At 50.2% G+C, this 16599-nt stretch overlaps 1 long non-coding RNA gene across 1 annotated transcript in view; it reads right to left on the bottom strand.

Annotated features, from left to right (window-relative positions):
• Positions 1-16599, bottom strand: part of LOC135983523 (uncharacterized) — a 53410-nt gene that overhangs the window by 23562 nt on the left and 13249 nt on the right. The window lies entirely within an intron of this gene.

The following is a 16599-nucleotide window of genomic DNA, read 5'->3' as shown; positions in this document are numbered from 1 at the left end:
ACAGCGCACTATTACTGGAAAATTGCTGACTTTCACATTTTTACCACAATTATAAAATAAATACATTGGACTATAAATATTGTACTTACATTTCAGTGACTAGTATTTAGAGCTGTATAAACAAGTCATTGTCTTTATGAAATTTTATTGTGTACTGACTTCACTAGTGCTTTTTATGTAGCTGTTGTAAAACTAGGCAACTATCTAGATGAGTTGACGTACCCCCTAGAAGACCTCTGTGTACCCCTGGTTGAGAACCACCGAGCTAGAATGGAAATAACAGCCTCGGGAGATTCCTGTAACTCCTAGTACGCCCTCTGTGCCCTTTGACAGTTGGTACTAAAAGGTTCTGGAGTCACACCATTAAGCTGGTTTGGGTCAGTTTTTCTAAAGAGATTTCAGAAACAAATGGGATTTGTTTTTTAATTGTATCAATTTCTAAACCTGGCAAAGAATCCTGGGCCAGACTCTCAGCTGGTGCCGATCGGCCATAGCTCCACAGAAGCCAATGGGCCACCATGACACCCTATATAAACTCAAACAGTAGATTGTTTAAACAGGTCACCCTTTGTTCCTGGCCATTCCCAGGAGATTAAGGCCAGGATTCCCAGATGGACTCAGCACATGCAATTGGGCGCAGATTTTCTGAATTGCTCAGCACGTTGGGTGCTCTTTTAAAAATCCCCTTATGTAGGCACCTAAATGGGTGCCGAGTCCTTTTGAAGCTCGGGCCTCGATTATGGGGGCAGAGCACATGAAAACCTCATCCCATGTATCCAAACTAAGCCCAATCTGCTATTACGCCTGTCTGCATTGCCATCGAAATACAATCAATGAACCCAGGATGCCAGCAACTGTATAAATAGACAATGCTCCTATCACAACAGCTGAAGCCAGGGTCACACCGAAATAAACAGTGTTGCGAGCCAAAAGGGAGCGGTCTGTTTGCTTTTTATTTACTTGTCCCTCTAACACACCTAATCCTGCCACAGGCTTTTTTCCAATACAGTGAGGTTTTTCATAGGCTATTGTGACACTCACCCAAACTACCCCCCAAAGATCACGTTTTCTGAGGCTCTCAGTAACGATCAGGCAATAGTACAAGTGTCCTATCACAGCTTCTAACAGATGGACCAAAATGGCTGGGTCAGAGTCCATGGCGCTACAGGAGAAATTTTCCAAAGTTCCTCAGAGATTTAGGAGCATACGACCCGTTGAAAGTCAATCAGATTCATCCTCCTAAATCCCACTGACATTCTGGAAATCTTCCTCTTTATTCATTTAAATCATATATTTTTAAGCAGATTATTTTCTATATCAGGAAGGAAGAAGCTAGGTCCTTACTGCAACATTATAAGCTCCCTTAAACACTCCTGGACTCTCATTTTTCTGTGCTGAATATAAAAGAATTTGTTTTTCACATGTTCCCCATGTTCGTCCCTTCTTCCTTACAAATGGGACATGACACTTTTCATCAGTACCTCTCAAAGCACTTTACCAAGGAGGGCACTATCATGATCCCCATCTTACAGAGGGGGAAACTGAGGCACAGAGCAGTGAAGAGACTTGCTTTGCTCAAGGTCATCCAGCAGGCCAGTAACAGAAGCTAATAATTCACCTAAGGGAGGCATGCTAAGTCTCTACCGAGAGCCAGTAGCCCACTGGTCATCATAATCACTGTGCAATGTACGTACGGGCAATATTTAAGGAGTTGTGTATCAATACTAGAAATGACGTTCTCAAAACCTAAGAGCCGAGACAGGGCACCAGGCGGTGACATGCCTCAGACAGATTCCGTTCAGGCAGGGGGAACAGATATTTACATCTCTGTCTGGTCACTGGGTGCCTCACAGTACAGGCCTGTTTGCAGCCTGAGTCAGATGCTGAGTGAAGAGATGGCGAAGTCTACACAAAAAGGAATATACAGGAAAAACAGCCAGCAGGGGGCGTCCTGTTTATGAATAAGGACAGATAGGGCTAGGGGTGCAGACACCATAAATCTTGCCTGAGGCAGCAAACTGACAGTGCGACTTCGCTCATGAACAGACGCTCAGAACCACGCCGGGCTGTAAAAGACTGCAAGTACTTGGGTGAACAGTGCTCTGTAAGACATGACAGTATCTACTCTAGGGTGACCAGATGTCCCGATTTTCAGGGCCGGCTCCAGGGGCGGCAGATTGTTGGAGGCGGCATTCTGCCCAATCCTAGGGCGGCACGGACGCTTTTTTTTTTTCCCCGCTCCGGCCGCCCTGTAGGGGGCGGCGGTGCGGAGAACCAGAGCGCCCTGCAGGGCAGTCCTTTTCCTTCCCTCCCCGCCGACCGGAGCGGAGCCCTCGCGGCAGGCGGCAGGAGGTGGCGCAGCAGGAGGGGCCGCGTGGCAGCACCCCTGCTGTAGCCCTGGCCGCCCCCTTCTCTCTCTCTCCCGCCCACTCCCCCTTCTCCCCCCGCCAGCCGGTCCCCCTGCACCCGCACTCCAGCTGCGCCACAGGTTTTTTGTTTTTTTTTTGCTTGGGGCGGCCAAAAAGCCAGAGCCGGCCCTGCCGATTTTATAGGGACAGACCCAATATTTGAGCCTTCATCTTTTATAGGCGCCTATTACCCCCCCACCCCCTGTCCCGATATTTCACACTTGCTGTCTGGTCACCCTAATCTACTCAATTCAGTCTAGGGTCTAGAATGCCTGTTACGATTTTATTTTATATGTGCCCATTTGTTTCCAATACTACTACTTGCTATCACGTGAATCTCTGTTCTTTGGTACATAAACATGTCCTGTTTGCACTATAGTCACATCCCAGTGCTGGCTGTTAAGCAGAGTGGGGACCTGAGGTGGAACTGGTAAGCTGGGGGCACCACTTCCTCGAAAGCAGCCAATCTGTGAATACTGCGAATGTTCAGTGGACAAGGGGCTACACACTCCAGGGAGGTGCTGGAAGGGCTCAGGGCTTGGGTGTGCCTATCGCTAATCTGTCGAGACAGAACAGGGCCTGTGAGCCTGAAGGGGAGTGCTTGTGTTGCCCGTGGCTGATGGAGTCAGGGAACTGACCCCTGGCAGGCCCAGGCAAGGATCCTAACACTAAGGGCAGGTGGTAGTGAGGTGCCTCCCAGCCCTGGGTATCTGCGGGAAGCCTCACAAGAGGTGCAGTGATTTACCCAAGGTCACACAGTGAATCAACAGCAGCACTGGCACTAGAAGCCACCTCTCCTCCCACCCAAGTCTATGCTTTGAGCAACTAGCTGTCTCTGCTGCCATTTCCTGACCTCAACCCAGAAACCCGCAGGTCACATCAAGAGCTCAGGGAGGGAAGTGGCATGAACCTGGAGGTGGGAAAGAGTTGGAAGACAGTCCAGAAGCTGAGCTAAGACAAGCAGAGATTGTGTTGGGATCTCTATGTGCTTTGGGTTGCTCTCCTTTGCATGAGATTATGGGATGAGTAGCTAGGTCTCAGCTGTTCTTTGCTGATGATGAATGAGAAGGGATTGGAGCCGCTTGTGGGGGAATTCCTGTGCCAGGCATGGAAGGCAAACATGCTATTTCTCCCTGTCCTGAGGTTCCACATGTTCTCTCAACAATGTGTATGGTGCTGCTCTGGCAGCAAGGTCCAGGGCCCTTGCCTTGGTATGCAGATTTCAAAAATGGCTGTACAGAACTGCAAGTAGTTGCTGCAGCTGTGTGCACAAATGGGTTATTTGCTTAGCCAGCCCCTCGCAAAGACTTGATTTGCACACACACTCACAGACGTTGCACATTCATTAATATTAGGCATGCAATTGCCGATGTCCTGGGGGGAAAAAAAAATCAGAAGAAGTCTTTCAGTAGAAGTATTGCTATTAAATAAATTGTTACAGGGAGTGCGGAGATCCTGATGTTCTATTCATTCGCAGGGTTCCTCTTGGTGTAGTTCGGCAACGAAACCTGCCCTGAGAACCGTAGGAAACTGAAGGTACGTCTACACTACCAGCCGGAACAGTGGGTAGCGATCGATCTATCGGGGATTGATTTATCGCGTCTAGTGTAGACACAATCAGTCGATCCCCGATCGCTCTCCCGTCGACTGCGGAAGTCCAGCTCGGCAAGAGGCGGAAGCAAAGTCGATGGGGGAGCAGCGGCCGTTGATCCCGCGCCGCGAGGACACAAAGTAAGTGATTCTAAATCGATCTAAGATACGTCGACTTCAGCTACGCTATTCTCGTAGCTGAAGTTGCGTATCTTAGATTGATCCCCCCCAGTGTAGACCAGGCCTCAGAAACAGAACACGGGAAGGAGGTTTGGTCAATTAACACATATCCCCTGCGATCTCCGGAGAGCCACAGTATGAGATACGGGTCAAGCTTTGAGGCCCAGTGTTAGGCTCCTAAATACATCTTTGGGCACCTATATTTACTGTGACTTGATCTTCAACAAGGCTAAGCACCCAGCAGCTCCCAGTGATTTCTCCAGCACCTGTAGCCCTTATGTTCCATAGCCATGTTCCGGATCCCGTCCCCCTCTGCAAACATTGATGCACAGGAAGAGTCCCATTGATTGCCATCAGAATATTCACGTGTGTAAGTGCTTGCAGGACTGGGGTCTGGGTCAGGAGCAGCAGGGGAGAGGACACTGCTTACTGCAGGAAGTATATGGAGGAAAATAATTTTAGATTGGGGTAAAATTTGCAAAAGCGCCCAGCTCCTATTGACTTTCCCTGACACGTAGGCACCTAGTGCTCCAGTCATGTCTAAAAATGGGCCTTGGCTCTTTTGAAAATGTTCCCTCCAGCATTTTTTCTACCACATTTGGCCCCAATCCTGCGTGGTCAGACACTCTACTTCAATGGGCCTCCCCTGTAAGCACACACAGAGAACACTTGCAGGAGGAGGCCCGTAAAGACTTTTCAAGAGTCCCTCACGACCTTCCTTAATAACCATGGCGCTGTCATCCACTGACAGGAGAGTCCTGCGAGGAGACAGGACCCTGCAGAACGTCACCTGGGCAGATTTTTAAAAAATGGGAGAGGATTTCTAAAGAGTCTGCCCTACTTTTGCTGTATTAGAAACCAGCAAACCTGCTTTCCTGCTGGATGGTCTATCAAGAACCATGTTAGTATGCAGAAAATGACAAACAAAATCCCAGCAGTTCGCGCCTGTCAAGTTTAGCCTGGCAGACGTGCTTGCTAAAAACAACACACGCTGTTTCACGATCTAAACTAATATTCCAGAGCTCACTGGCTGTTCCGAGAGCTCTCCGCTCTCACCATAGTTGGGTTGCTGGTTTCCAAATGTAGGTTCCCCAGAGCCTTCAGTGATTTCAATACGGTCTGCCAGCTTCTGTTTGGATTCTTTGAATTGCTGAGAGAACTCGCTAGATAAATTATTTAAGCAGATTAGCTATGGGCTGTTTTATACCTAACTCAATTAAGGATCACGTAGTTTACATTCTTAAAGTTTACATATTCAGTTATACTAATGGGCCAAATTCTCTGCTGGTTTTGCTTCACTGACTTCAGTGGAGTGACGGCAGCAGGGAATTTGGCCCTATGCATTTATAGACAGATTTTCAAGAGGGCTCAGGACCCAGCAGCTCCCACGGAGGACAGTGGAGAATCCCCCTTTCCTCCCTCACTGAGAACAACGGGAGCCGCTGAGTCATTGTCAAAGCGGGGCTCAGGATTCCCCGACTGCTGCGTGGCCATGGGTGAGTCCCGTCCCTTCTGTCTCCCCTTCCACTCTTTGGCTATGAGCTCTTTGGAGAGAGAGAGACAGAGAGAGAGTGTGTGCGCACGCGTACAGTGCCTAGCACAATGAGGAGGCGATCTCAGTTCAAGACTCGGTGCTACTGCAATACACATAATAATCAAAACATGTATATAGTGAGCTAAATCCCATGCTCTCTGCAGGTGTTAAGCTAACAGTAAGCATTATGTTGGACTTGAACTAATCTGTCCACTACAAACAATGGACAGATTAGTTCAAGAGAATTAAGCAAATGATGGTTCAATGGAAACTTGCTTAACCAGACCCACCGTGCTGACAAAATACTCCTTGACCAGTTTCATAGCATGTAACAGAGAGACTGAAACCATGGCCTGGATTCCAGAACTTGGCTTGGTAGGAAAAGTTGATGCAGGTACGAACTGGTACCTTGCACCTGGTTCTGCCCTAGGAGTAGGGTTACCATTCGTCCGGATTCCCTCGGACATGTCCGGCTTTTTGAGCTAAAAATAGCGTCCGGGGGGAATTTGTAAATGTCCGGACTTCCCCTCACCCCCCCCATGCAGAGCGCGCGCGGCTAACAGGGCAGCCGGCCGGATGGTGCCACTTACATGGGGCTCTGACAGCCAGAGAGAGCCCCTCCTCCACTTCCCCCTCCTCCCCCCTGCAGCAGAGCTCACTCCCTCCTTCCCTCCCTCCCTGCATTCGCAGATCGCCTCCAGCAGTCTGGAGCTCCTCCCCTGCTCCCCCTCCCCTGCTGCCCAGCGTGCCGGGATGAACGGCTCCGGCCGTTCCTGAGCAAGCTCACAGAGACGTTAGGCGAAGGCCAACAACAAGGGGGGCCAGGGGGTCGGAGAAGGGGCAGGGAGGTTCTGGAGGGGGCAGTCAAGAGACGGGGGGGGGGGTCGGGAGCTCAGGGGGGGGGCTTTCTGGGGTGTGTGGATAAGGTTTTGGGCAGTCAGGATACAGGTAGGGTCCTGGGGGGCAGTTAGGGTGGGGGGTCTTAGGATGGGGCAGTTAGGGGACAAGGAACAGGGAGGCTTAGGTAGGGGGGGTGGGGTTCTGGAGGGCAGTTAGAAGCAGGGGTCACAGGTGGGGGCAGTCAAGGGACAAGGAGCGGGGGGGGTTGGGAGTTCTGGGGGGGGCTGTCAGGTGGCAGGGGTGGGGAGAGGGATCGGAACAGTCAGGGGACAGGGAGCAGAGGGGTTTAGATGGGTTGGGAGTTCTGGGGGGGGGCTGTCAGGGGGTGAGGAGTGGTTGGATGGGGCGTGGGAGTCCCAGGGGTCTGTCTGGGGGTGGGGGTGTGGATAAGGGTTGGGGCAGTCAGGGTACAGGTAGGGGATAGGATCCTAGGGGGCCAGTTAGGATGGGGGGAGGGTCTCAGGAGGGGGCAGTCAGGGGACAAGAGGCAGGGAGGCTTAGGTAGGGGGTGGAGTCCTGGGGGGCAGTTAGGGGCAGGGGTCCCAGGAGGGGGCAGTCAGGGGACAAGGAGCGGGGGGAGGGTTGGAGGTTCTGAAGGTGGGAAGTGGGGGGCAGGGGCGGGGCTAGGGCAGGATGGGGCGGGGCTCCTCCCGTCCTCTTTTTTGCTTGCTGAAATATGGTAACCCTACCTAGGAGAGCAAACAGCTGCTCTGCTCTGGCATATGGACTGGGAGATACACTGGCGTGTTCATACCGCCCAAAACATTCCTCTGTCCTGACATTATATTCCAGTACTTGGAACGTCTGCCCTTCCTTGGAACACTGGCCCATATAGCCAAACACAGACGAAACGGCCAGACCCGAGGGGTTAGGGAGCTGCTGCTTGTCTGGTGGCAGCACAACTGGGGAGGTGCATGGGGGATAGTACAGTCCAGGGAAGGGGCGGGGACTTGTGCCAATGCATGAGGCCACATCTGTCAATTTCACAATAATGGTGGGGAACGACACGGCCAGGACAAAACGCTCCCTAGCGCCTGCAAAACCAGCCCTGATTGGTACAAACAGTAAAAAGCCACATGACCCTGGGCAAAAGGCCCTTCAGTTCCTGAGTGCAGGAAAAAACGGACATGGGAGGTCTCTACCCTAGGTTATCACACACGCCCTTAGGATAGATTTGGTGAGCTGCTAACTAGCGCCATGAGGTCCTTCTGTTGGATTTGGGGCCTCTAGGGGGCAGGAAGAAAGGTCATCTGAGGTCACCAGTTCTATTTGTGAGGGTTATTCACAGGGCTTTAGCCGTGAGAATAGAAGATGAACCTGCATGCTGCAGCCACTGGCAAGCTGCCTGTTGTCATCTAATATGTCTATGCAGTGTCCTACCCAGTCACACACACCCTCCGGGCACCAGCGCCTGACCTGCTTGCCAAGGGGTCTGCCTACACTTCGAGCTGGAGCTCCAAGGGACATACCCGTGCTAGCTCTGATCGAGTTAGTGTGCCAACAATAGAGTGTAGCCAGGCACCCCAAGTATGAGCCTCGCGTCTCGGACCGGTATGTACCTGGGGCAACTCCCTCCCCCCACCCTGGATAAGCTGTTATTTTTAGCGCACTAGCTCGACCCAAGCTAGTGTGGATAGGTCTACTCAAGCTGGGAATGACAGCTCCAGCTCGAAGCATAGATAAACCCGGTGTCTCTAGTCGAGGGCTTAGGGCATCACGTCATCGTTGCCTCCTCCCTGTAGCCCAGTGGCAGCGTTTGCGACTCAAACTCTGGTCGGTTCCTGTCCTGGGAGCAGCTGGCTGCAGTGATTTCTTTGAGGGGACTTTTAAGCAGACACCAGACAGCGTTTCACCTGAGCTTGCCTAGTAGAGGGGCAGTGGCTGCCACACACGTTGACATTTGCAAAGCTGCAAGCGAAGTTTCCTTTAACCCTGAAGAGAAAGGCCAGTCCAGTCATCTGCCAGCTTCACCCCATTTAGCTCAGTGCAGCATTTGGGCTGTTCCTAGATGATGGAGTTAAAAAAGCCAAACCAAACCGCGCACACACGGGAGCGGGAGGTCCTCCCTGCAAGCACTTGGCTGTTTACATTGCAGCCTCTCTCCAGAGCCCCCAGGAAGCTCCCCATATTTACAAACAGCGGTCCCGGTGCCGCCAGCTGGTGAGTGACTACTCACGTGGAGAGCCCCAGTAGCTTCACCAGGGCGTCTCCCACGAGTCAGGTTCTCACTTGCTAAAGTGCGGCAGCATGGGGCCCGCTGTCCGTCACGCGGGAAGCACAGTTGCTGGGTAGGTATTTCTGAAGCATTCCAAACTAGATTAGCCTGTTGGCACGTATCCCTGCTCTCCGATTACACGGAGAAGCTCCTGCTTTCTCCTCCACTCTGCCTTGAGTAACTACATTCTTTCCATGCACGGTGGCAATGACCTGATACCCTCTTTAGCCCTGCTGCTGGTTTTAAATATATCAGAGTACTCCATGCTCCCCAACTCAGACTTCTGGAAAGGGTCATGTCTCAGCTCTGACCCTGCCGTAGCCTTTTCTTGCTGGCTAGGGCATATCAGAGAGCCACCAACTTCCCAGTTCCAGGTGATTGCATGTAGACTTTAATGTCACAGCATTCTACAAACCCCATGGTCTCCTTTAACAGTGTAATGGGGAGAGAGAGAAAGAGAGAATGTGTGCGGTGGGGGGGGGGGGGGTCTACACACCACTGCCCTTTACCGGATGCAACAACAGCTGCTCAATTGTGCCATAAAGTCTATCCCAGAAGCAACACAAAGATTTTCTTTTGGCTCAAGCGGTAGGTGTCTGCTAGGAAAGAGAGTCGCGTGGATACAGCACTGGAGTGAGACTCAGGAAATCCGGGTTCAATGCATGGCCCTGCGATAGACTCACTGTGCTGCGTGAGCCTGGGTAATTCAATTAAAATGAGATTTTCAAAAATATCTTAGGGAGTTAGATTCACAGAGTTTAAGGCCAGAAGGGACCATTCAATCATCAAGTCTGACCCCCTGAATATCGCAGGCTATTGCATTTCACCGAGTTACCCCTGTAGTGAGCCCAAGAACTTGTCTTTTGGCTACAGCATCTCTTCCAGAAAGGTATCCAGTCCTTTATCCACCACTGCCCTTGAGACTGGGTCCCAATGGTTAATTGCCCTCTGTATTAAAAAGTTGTGACATTTCCAACTTGAATTTGTCTGGCTTGTGCTTCCAGCCATTGGTTCTTTTCTGCCTTTCTCCGCTAGATTAAAGAGCCCTTTAGTACCCGGTATTTTCTCCCCAGGAAGGTACTTCTACACTCATCAAGTCACCTCTCAATTTTCTTTTGGATACGATAAATAGAGTTTTTTAAGTCTCTCACTGTACTTTAATAGGAATCGGATGCCTGACTCCTGAAGGTGAGGCATCATCACCTTTCCTCTCGCTGTGCCTTAGGTCCCCATATATAACCTGGGGACAACAATAACCCGTTCTCCTGCATTGCATCTGTCTGGTCTGTGTAGATTGTAAGCTCTACAGGGCAAGTGGAGTCTTAAAGGTGCCACAGGACCCTCTGTTCCTTTTCTCTAACTATGTGTGCAGACAGCACCTGGCACAATGGGGCCTCTAGATGCTACTACACTACCATACAAAAATAGGTCTCTGCATCTTTCAAAAGTCCAAATGATGGGATCCGGTATAAGTATAAAGGAAACCTTCATTAAAAGGAAATACAACACTCTGAAATTCAGGACACCGTTACAGTGAGGTCTGCACACTGCCAGTCTTTGGTCAGATTTGCTGATTAACAAGTGAGCATGCTGCTCACATCCAATTTCAGAACTGCCCAGCCCTACAACCGTGTGGCAAAGCGGCTTCCAGTCCTGCTTACTGGGTTTATTGCTGGAGGTTAGCTCCATTAAAGAATGAATGCCCTTCCTTAAGACATAGAAGTGCTTCACTTCATTTTGTTATCCCTGCACTGAATCCTATACAAAGGAAGGTCACCGAGGAATAAAAATGGTTAGCCAGGTGCAGGTGACTGCTCTGTTTAATGACCAGTTATAAGTTGTTTCTGTTTTTCTCTGTGTGTCACTGAAAACTCTCCCAACTCACGGGTGAGATTTAGGTCCCAATCCTTCAATCAGATTTTTCTACCTACCCATGCACAGTTCTACTGAACTCAGTGGGGGGCTCCTTAGGCCAATCAATTTGTAAGGTCAAGGCCTGAAATCTCCCCCATACATTTCCTCATCGGTACAGTATTAAGGCCATCACATCACACCAGCTGAGGACAGAGTCTGCGAGGATGACTGCAGAGTTGGGGTGGCCAACACCTATGGATCCTGTTGTGACAGCGTACCCCATAAGGCTTTATGGGGGGGTGCTTATAAATGTATGTATGACATAACTGGAATATGTTTTGTGCTGCCTGTACCATGTAACATATCTCCGTAAAGGTTCCGGTCTACTATATCTAGTCATCCTATTTGTACATATATATCATTTGCTACTCGAGGTTAAGAATATGGGCTGTATGCTTGCTTGGTTTCTAAGTAAGCTTTGGGAGGCATTTGGTCAGCTTCTTAAGGAAGGAATTCGCCAGGTTAAGTACCTGATCAGGAAACACTTGGGGAACAATGACAGGTTTCAGAGTAGCAGCCGTGTTAGTCTGTATCCGCAAAAAGTGGGCTGTAGTCCACGAAAGCTTATGCTCTAATAAATTTGTTAGTCTCTAAGGTGCCACAAGTACTCCTGTTCTTCTTTTTTTGGGGAACAATGAATCTTGGAATGCTCCAATCCACATAAGAAGTCTTCCTGGAGACATGCAAGATACCATGTGGACAATGGCTTCGGCCTGTAAAGACTGAGTCATGCAGGGGCATGTGACTTGCCCAGGTTGACTCCAGAACTCCATCTTGGAGCTGGACTTTGCATAGGAGGGAGGAGGGGGGTCTCCACCCACAGGAGAGAGTCTATTTAAACCCGTGGGAGACCCCTCCATTTTGTCTTCAGCTGGCTAAAGGAGGAGCCTCTCCACCCCCGCAGGATACTTGAAGGAAACTGAAACAAAGGACAGTAAGTACAGAGTGATTGCTGGACCCAGGCTAAAAGGAGATTAGCCTGTAAAAGGAGCATTCTGGAACTGGTGAGGAACTTATCTGTATTTAGTTTGATTAGACATAGATTTGCGCATTTTATTTTATTTTACTTGGTGACTTACTTTGTTCTGTCTGTTACTACTTGGAACCACTTAAATCCTATTGTCTGTATTTAATAAAATCACTTTTTATTTAGTAATTTACTCAGAGTATGTATTAATACCTGGGGGAGCAAACAACTATGCATATCTCTCTATCAGTGTTATAGAGGGCAAACAATTTATGAGTTTGCCCTGCATAAGCTTTATGCAGGGTAAAACGGATTTATCTGGGTTTAGACCCCATTGGGAGTTGGGCATCTGAGTGCTAAAGACAAGCACGCTTCTGTGAGCTGTTTTCGGGTAAACTTGCAGCTCTGGGACAAGTGATTCAGACCCTGGGTCTGTGTTGGAGCAGACGGGAGTGTCTGGCTCGGCAAGACAGGGTGCTGGAGTCCTGAGCTGGCAGGGAAAACAGGAACAGAGGTAGTCTTTGCACATCAGGTGGCAGGACCCAAGGGGGTTTCTGTGATCCAACCTGTCACACCCGTCTGAAGCTGTTCTGTCTAGACAGTCTTGTTTTAGGACATGCTTTCTTTCCTGCATGCTCTTGGAGACTAATATGGCTCATACCTTCCAAAAATTTTACACAACATGACTGCAGATGCACAGCTACCTATCAGACCCTAGTATCTGTGCATTAAAAAAAGACTTTAAAGTGACCTGTGAATGGGGGGAAAATAGGGGTCATTTCCCTTATCTGATTCATTTTGATGCGTGAAAGAGGCCTTTTTCTCCTGCTTGTTTTTTACTTTAAACACGTATGCCTTGGAGAGCAGAGGGTGAGCTGAGTTACCACATGGCTGGACTGGAGAATGAAAGCTGGACATTTGGGAGGAGAAGGGATTTTTTGTCTGATTGTTCCGCTTAGCTATTTATTTAACTAGAGGAAATGCCTGACCCACACCTGGGAGGAAAGAGGTCTTTGCTGAAGATTCAACATCCCCCTCTCTTCCATAAAGGATAAAAAATATCTCATCAAGAGAAACCTTCCACCATACTCTCAGACCTCCAAGGAGTCTGCCAGCAAAATCAGGGCACATGCAGTTAACAAGAAAGAAGAAGTAGTAGAAAAGAAAACACACAGAACCCAACCAACCAGTTAGGAAGGATGGTCATATGGTCAAGGCTCTGCCACAGACTTCCTGTGACCTGGGGCAAGTCTCTTAAGCCTTGTCTACAGTAGGAGAACTTTCTAAACATTTTCCCCTGTTGCTCTCACCAACAATGGGAGCCATAGTATAGACAAAGCAAAGCCTAGACAAGCCTCTTGCAGCCACAGTAGCTTTGAACACTGGTTAGAGTTGCCCTATAATTTTTTAGAAACTGTCCCCAGTATATAGACAAGACCTTAGACTCTCTGAGCCTCAGTGACTCATCTGTAAAAATGAGGTCATAATCCTTCTTTCTTCCCCCCTTTGTCTACCTAGATTATAAACTCTCAGGAGAGGGATGTGTGTCTTCCAGTGTGTTTGTACAGCACCTAGCGCAATGGGGCCTGGAGGTGTCACAGACAAAACTAATAAATCTGTTAGGGCTTCTCTAAAGATCACAAAGGAGCCAAAGAGACCATTACAATATCATACTGGTCACCTTTTATAAACCTGTTTCCTTTGTTTATAGGCATGTCACTGTCAGTTTACAGACAGCATTTAGGGGTGAGATTTTCAAAGGCCCAAAGAGGAGTGAGGCACTTTGAGAGTCTCCCTCTTAAAGCCCCTGGGTCCAATTTTCCAAAGAGCTCAGCTCCCATTGGCCATCTACTGGAAGTGGCCAGATGTTCCAAGGGCCCAGCAGCTCCCACTGTGGCCCTAGATAGCCGCAAGGGCAGAGGCTCTGTTTTGGAATGGGAGAGCTGGCTAAAACAAGGAACCATTCCCAGCAGGCGCTCTCTTTAGTAAGAGTGCCCCTATTAAAACAAAACCAAGTCGCGAATGCGGACGGCCCCTTTCCAGAGCCCAACAATTTGTGAAGCGCGAGACACACTTAGTCTTGCCAGCTTTCCCTCATTCAGCGCAAGCCCCAGGACTTTGGCTCAGGTCTAAAAAGGTCACAGTGCTACGAGCCGCTTCAGGCAGCTAAGGAATTTCTTCCTACTGCTGGCACCCACCTCCTTTCTCCACCAGAGCTCGCTGCTGTCCCAGCTGAGCTGTACATCTCGACTCTCCTGGCCATTGAAAGGAACAGCTCCAGGGCAGATATTTTGATCGTGTCCTTTATGCACAAGTCCAGAGCATGCCATGCTGCCACCTGGCAGGACTGAGAAGCTTGTGCAGTCTAGGCAGAGAGAGCCAGGGCAAGGAGCTGGTGGGCTCACGTATCTTCTCCTGTCATTATGCCCTGAAGGGGAAGGAAACAAGGCAGGAGTCCCCGGGGGGCGAGGAGTCAAACAGTGATCCCGGGAGCACGGGCACCTCACCTCCATCTTTGTCCCACAGCAAAGCAAACTGCTACAGTGCCCCTGCCCAGGCCTTGCCATGTGCAGTCTAGACAGGGAGGGGAACTGTTCTTAGATGCTGTTCATTCACAGCTAGCTAGCAATGGGAACTAGGGGACCCCAGGGGAGATTAAGAGCTCCCCTTTGTGGGCTACCCATGCATTTCCAGAGGCCAGTCCAGGATGGCTGAGACTAGCCTGCCATCTGCAAGAAGAATCACAGAGACACACTTCCAACCCCGACAATGGTATCAATGTCCCGCTTTCAGGGCTAGCAGGAGGCAGAAAAGGGCTGGAATCTGTGCCTCTCTCTCAAGGAGATGAGATCAGCCTTTGCGTTGAGAAGTGCCCAGAAATGGGGTGTGTATGTGTGGATGGTGAGATCCCCAGCCAGCCCCAAAGGTAAGGGTGTTGTGCTCTGTGGAAAGGGAGGTTTCCAGGGAGTGGGAGACAGGGCCATGACGATGCGACTCCTGTCTGTGGTAAATCGTGATTTGGGCAAAACTTCCTCCCTTGTTGGGAGCCTTTCCCAGCCTGCTTTCTCATGTCACAGCACCCAGAGTCAGTCTGCATTAGCCAGCAGGCATCTAACCAAGGAACACAACTACAGACACAGTCAGTCAGGCAGCCTGTCCCTAGCTTTGCCTCCTGGTACCAGTCACCCAGACAGCCCCCCAACCTGAAGCAAATACTCACCAGCAACTACACACCACACAACAAAAACACTAACCCAGGAACCAAACCCTGCAACAAACCCCGGTCCTGACTCAGTCCGCATATCTATTCAAGGGACATCATAGGACCCAATCACATCAGCCACACCATTAGGGGCTTGTTCACCTGCACATCTACTAATGTGATATATGCCACCATGTACCAGCAATGCCCCTCTGCCATGTACATTGGCCAAACTGGACAGTTTCTACGCAAAAGAATAAATGGACACAAATCAGACATCAAGAATTATAACATTCAAAAAGCAGTAGGAGAACACTTCAATCTCCCTGGACCAGCGGCGGCTCAAGGCACCAGCGCAGCAAGCACGTGCCTGGGGCAGCAAGCCGCATGGGGCGCCCTGCCGGTCCCTGCGAGGGCAGTAGTTAGGCACCCTTCTGGGGCAGGTCCGCTGGTCTCGTGGATTTGGCAGCAATTCGGCGGCAGGTACGCCGAAGCCGCAGGCCCGGCGGATCTCCCTCAGGCATGCCGCCGAATCCGCGAGACCGGGGACCTCCCGCAGACATGCCACCGAATCCGCGAGACCGGGGACCTCCCGCAGGCATGCCACCGAAGGCAGCCTGCCTTCCGTGCTTGGGGCAGCAAAAAAGCTAGAGCCGCCCCTGCCCTGGACACTCTTAATAACAGACTTAAAAGTGGCAATACGACAACAAAAAAACCTTCAAAAACAGACTCCAATGAGAAACTGCAGAACTGGAATTAATTTGCAAACCGGACACCATCAAATTAGGCCTGAATAAAGACTGTGAGTGGCTGAGTCACTACAAAAACTAATTCCCTCCCGCCCCCCACCCCGGTTGATACTCACACCTTCTTGTCAACTGTTTGAAATGGGCCACCTTGATTACATTGGCCTCATTAGCACTACAAAAGTGACTTCCACCCCTTCTTGTCAACTGTTGAGAATAACCCACTTCCACCTTAATTGAATTGGCTCGTTAGCACTGACACCCCCTCCCCCCTTGGTAAAGCAACTCCCATCTTTTCATATGCTGTGTATTTATACCTCCCTACTGTATTTTCCACTCCAGGCATCAGATGAAGTGGGCTGTAGCCCACGAAAGTTTATGCCCAAATACATTTGTTACTCTCTAAGGTGCCACAAGGACTCCTTGTTGTTCCCACCATCTGGAGCTCTACTCAGCTTGCAGAGACATCTAGTGGAAATAAACAGACCATTGCGTTCTCGGGGACCTCTCTCCCCATGTTATGGGGCCCTGTTTGGGACCTCAGCAGCAGCCCGGTGCAAAGTGTTCCTGGTACAGAGTGTCCCTATAAAGGGTTTCCCTGCTCAGTGGGAACAGGCTCTTCCTACGTTCAAGAGACACTGTGGGAGGGAAGAGCTGCAGGAGGCACTCACGCCAGGTAGTGCACACCCTCTGCCTGGGTGCAATTCACCCTGGTGGAGAGGACTAGCACAAGCCACTGGAAACAAGCCTAAGGGCCAAGAGGAGTGGAGGAGAAGCTTCAGCCTTACCACACGTGTATTAAACACAATCCATTCAGTCTCTTCACCTTCCTGCTGGGAGGAGCTGTCCGGTCCCCTCACTTTGTATGGCGGGGGACAGAGACTATGGGGGCTCATGAGGGATGCACTCATTCTCTCAAAGGAGGCGTTTAATCACCAGGGAG

The sequence above is a fragment of the Chrysemys picta genome, chromosome 5 (genome assembly GCF_011386835.1).
Source record: "Chrysemys picta bellii isolate R12L10 chromosome 5, ASM1138683v2, whole genome shotgun sequence".
In the NCBI taxonomy this organism is placed as follows: Eukaryota; Metazoa; Chordata; order Testudines; family Emydidae; genus Chrysemys; species Chrysemys picta.
Note: the sequence above shows the minus strand (reverse complement) of the source record. Positions and strands in the feature narration are given on the sequence as shown.